This window comes from Arvicanthis niloticus, chromosome 13, assembly GCF_011762505.2.
Source record: "Arvicanthis niloticus isolate mArvNil1 chromosome 13, mArvNil1.pat.X, whole genome shotgun sequence".
Lineage (NCBI taxonomy): Eukaryota > Metazoa > Chordata > Mammalia > Rodentia > Muridae > Arvicanthis > Arvicanthis niloticus.
The window spans coordinates 70,833,338-70,838,458 of record NC_047670.1 but is presented as its reverse complement, the minus strand read 5'-3'; positions in this window follow the sequence as shown (position 1 = coordinate 70,838,458).

Genomic DNA, 5,121 nt, shown 5'->3' with positions numbered 1-5,121 from the left:
TAAATTTTTAGTTTTAAAAGACAAATGAGTTACCTTGAAGACTAAATATTCTCTCTCTCTTTAAAGACAAAGGCACAGAGTAAGTTCCTTAGGAATGACGTAAGATCCAGTTAGCTAAATAAAGTGATTTTCCTTTCTGTTCTGGATTGAGATGGCATGTCTTGAAAGACAACACACAAAAAAGATAACACATAAAAGAGAATCTCCTTAGTTTTCTAACCCAGATGTACGACAGGCTTCAAAGGAGGCTTTCCAAAATACGCTCATACTCTGGGGTTCCCAGATCTTAAACTGTATTGCTCAAAACCTTAAATAAATAAATAAATAAATAAATAAATAAATAAATAAATGAATGCAAGCTAGTTTAGCACACATAAAGGGCACACAACAATATTGTGAGTGGGATGTAAATTAAGGGCATCACAGATATAAAATAATGCATCGAATTAAAAGAATGTTCCTGCGAATAAACTCGGATTCCATACGGAAAGGCTTTGCCCTTGTTTTATTAAGGCTGTCTTGTGCTATCAGGGTTATTGAAGAAAATAATGGCTCCAGTGAGTGGGGAGTAATCTGCTGCCACCTACTGGCAACTGAAAGAAAAGACAGCTCAGGACATTTCATTACTGAAAACCTTGTAGAGAGCCTTAGGCACTTAGATGATCTCGTTTGAAACATAGACATTTTGCACCTGAGCGATTCTTCCTCAGGAGTAACATCATCAAACAAGTTGATGGAAAAATAATCTGCCAGCTATCGTGAACCTATTTATGTGCTCTCGGCTTGTAAACTCACAGGAAGTTTAACTAGAGGCTTCATCTGAGGACTGAAGAAACTTCTGATCAGTTCATTAAGAACCAGCAACAAGAGGGCAGGAGCAGTCCCAAGCTGAGGAAGCCAGAGACTCAGTCATTACTACTGTAGAGAGGATCTCTTGTAAGAATCTCCTGTCAATAAAAAAGCCAATGGGCAGTGAGCTAGGGCAAGAAATAGAAGGTGGGAGACTGGCAGGAAGAGAGGATTCTGGGAAATAGTAAGTGTGTAAATGAGAGACTTGAGAGACGTGCAGGGAGTTGGGATATAAACCATCAGGTAGATGAACTCAGGAAGATCCCGAGGGAGATGCAGAGAAGACACAAAGTTGGGACTGAAGGAGAGGTAACTAGCCAAATGGAAGCCATAGTTTGAATGGGTTAAATAAGTTACAAGCTAGTTAGGGGAGGAGCTAAAGTTTATGGCCAAGGTATTTAATAATAAACAGTCTCAGAGTTGGCACTTCGGGAGCCGGAGCTGGGAAAGGAAAACATGGAATTTAATATATACATTTTTAAAAAATAATACTGTCTATGGATGAGGGATGTGGTTTGCATGCTGCTCCTCCCAGGAATAGAGACCTGTTCTGAGGCTCTGTCTCCCGGGCAGCCATTTTTCATGTGGCTACTGAACAGATCCAAGCCTTTGCTTCTTAAACTTGGAGCCTTGATCAGAACCTTGTCTTGGCTTCATCCTTCTATCTCCCCGCCACCCATCCCAGTCTCTTTTTCATTTCCAGTCCCCCATTTGGGTGAACCCAGTTCATCCTTGGCGGCTGACTGGCTACGGCCACACAGACTGGCTGACAACCACATCAGCTCTGGAGGATCTGGTGCTTTTGGCCTCCATTGACACTGGCATACATGTGCACATGCAGCCACATGCATGAATAATAAAATAAATCTTTTTAAAGTTTGATTGGAGGTAACCTTCATGGCGTATCCGTGGACTTTCCACCCCTGCCACTTTGTCCCCAGAATAATGACTGTGAGTCTAATGATTTATTAGTAAATGCTTAGGCCATAAGCTTTGGCTCATTCCCCAATAGCTCATTATGTATATAACCTGTTCAAACTAGTGTTCAAACTAGTCTATGGTTATATGGGATCGTATATGGTTAGCTAGCTCTCCTCAGGTTTATCCGACAGTCTTTTTTTAGAGTTCAAAGTGAATCTCTTCCACACCTGATTCTTTCCCAGAATCCCCCCCCTCCTCTCTCTCTGTCTCTGTCTCTCTGTCTCTGTCTCTCTGTCTCTCTCTGTCTCTCTCTGTCTCTCTCTGTCTCTGTCTCTGTCTCTGTCTGTCTCTGTCTCTCTCTCTCTCTCTCTCTCTCTCTCTCTCTCTGCTGGGTGTCTCACCTTCTAATCCTGCCTCAGTTCTTTGGCTATAGGATTTTTAATTGACAGGTGATGCTTCCACACAGGTCACAAGAGATTCTCTCTACACATGGGTGGATAAGAGTGCTCCCCTCTGTGAATTGTTAGTCAGGGATGATCTCAGAGCCCTCCCCCAACAATACAAGGTGTTTCCATTGCTCATGGTTCCTCACTATGCTAGAGGTGAAGACCTACGGAAAAAAATACAGACCAAGATAAAATACACATGCCTGTCTCCGAGTTATTTCTTTCTCTACCTAGGCCCAACCTCTGAAATCCTCGGGCACCTCCTAAAGTAGTGACAACCATCTAGGGACTCAACTTTAAACACATGAACTGGGGACATGAAGGGGACATTTCCTACGCAAGCCATAACCAGTATGTATGTGGGATTGGAAGATATCGAATGCTTGTGGGCAGGGTGCACTTAACGTGGCTAGTCCAGAACACGTACTATTGAAACAGAGTCAGGAGAGAATTATTTTGTGCCTGAGGAGAGACTCCACATAGCTCTTGCTAGCTCCACCTTAGGATTTTCTTTCCTTCTTCCACGTCAGGGATATAGGTGTGCATCACCATACCCAACTAAACATTATTCTTTTAACTCCCTCATGAATTCTCTCATTTTGCATTTTGTCTTTCATAAAAATTCTCATCCCTGCCAGGCAGTGTTGACACATACCTTTAATCCCAGCACTTGGGAGGCAGAGGCAGGTAGATTTCTGAGTTCGAGTCCAGCCTGGTCTACAGAGTGAGTTCCAGGACAGCCAAGGCTATACAGAGAAACCCTGTCTCGAAAAGCCAAAAAGAAGAAGAAGAAGAAGAAGAAGAAGAAGAAGAAGAAGAAGAAGAAGAAGAAGAAGAAGAAGAAGAAGAAGAAAGAGGAGGAGGAGGAAGAGGAGGAGGAGGAGGAGGAGGAGAAGGAGGAGAAGAAGGAGAAGAAGGAGAAGAAGGAGAAGAGGAGGAGGAGGAAGAAAAAGAAGAAAGAGAAAGAAAGAAAGAAAGAAAGAAAAGAAAGAAAAATTCTCATCCCTAAGTGACATCTAATCTCAATGTATTAGTCCCAACTATATAATGGCTACCTGTTAAGCCACTCGCCCAAATACAGTTAGCATTCCTTATACCCCAACACACATACTCTTATACGCTCATACATACAAACACACATGGACATGCACAGACATACACACACAGATACACACAGACATACTCACACACAAACACACTCTCACATACACATAAACATAAGTACAGACACACACACTCACTTATGCACAGACACACACACTCACATATCCACTCACACATACACTCACACACACACAAACACACACTCTCACAATACTCACAAACACACAGGCATGCACAGACACACATACACACACAACATACTCTCACATACACACAAATTCAATACACACATAAACAAAAACACAACCACACATACTTATGCACAGACACACACACACACACACACACTTAATGCACAGACACACTCATACACACTTATGCACTCACACACAGAGACATACTTACACAAACACATATTCTCACATACTCACAAACACACATGCACATGCAGACAGACACACATACACACACAACACACTCTCACATACACACAAATACAATGCACACAGACACACACAACCACACACTCTCACAGCCACACTAACACACACAAACTCATACACACACACACACACACACACACACACACACACTTTTTGCCCTCTCAGAACAAAAGCTATTGACCTCCCCCCTGGAGGAAAGCCTCTAATGACTGTGCATGAGGCAGCTGGCTACTGGGCCAGCTCCCTCTCCACAAGCCTACAACACACTGTAAGCAAGTGGGTTTGGGTTTTCAGTCCGCCTAATTTCATGTGATTGACCCTAAGCCCCCATAAAACATATGATTTCTACTTGCGAGACAGCTCAGTAGGTGCCTCCGTGCCGACCGTGAATTGCTCTGCACTGGGGTGACTGTCGGTTTCCAGGAAAGCCAGAATGCTCCTTCTGTACTCTTCCAGCAGTCATCTGTAATTTGAGGATCGTTTGCAGCCTATATTTTGGTTTTCCTGCCCATTCATTAGCCTGACAAACGCTTGTTATCACCCGAAGTATTTACATTCCAGGCCTACCCTCAGTTTTCAGTGAGCATCTTTCTGCCCTCTGGAACTCACTCCCCCCTGGGTCCTCCTAATGTATTTTTCTAGAAAAAAACAGCACTAGAAAGTATCCAGTTCAGTAGAGTCCCAGGTTCTAATGCAGACTTCAACAACAGCATTGAAGGTGGGCCTTGGCACTTATCCTACACTATACTGTAGGCAATAACGTATGCACTGGGTACCCAGGATGTACCTTGTGCTACAGGCTATGATGTGATTCCAAGTAGACATAAAGACCATCTGTTTTTGTTATTATTGAGGCAAGGTTTCACTATGCAGCTCTGGCTGGCTAAAAGTCTCTATATAGATCAGGCTGGCCTCAAACCCAGAGATCCAGGCTCTGCCTCCGGAGTGCTGAGGTCAAAGGCATGGTGCTCCACTACACTTGGGGTCATCTGTTTTGAGTATTAATATATGGGGCACCTAAGTCTATGATCTGGCTCATAAGAGAACATAAAAACCAATAGATACTATGGACTAAGGCACCAGAGCTGAGAAAGCAAACAGGAGAAGCTACAGAGAATGACTCTGGTTGCATTATGGTTAAGGACATTCTTAGTGGTGGCACCATCCAAGGAGGCTCTGGTCCTGTTTCTCCACCCGCCTGGCCACCCATCTCTCCACTTCTCAACCCTAACCATCTGAACTTACCTGTTGTGTGTAGTTTTGTCTACACCGCTTTAAGTTTCCGGCAAGTCGCACACACGCACCGGCCCAGGATCTATCTCAAGTCTTCGGATGAAAGACACACACACATTAGCTCA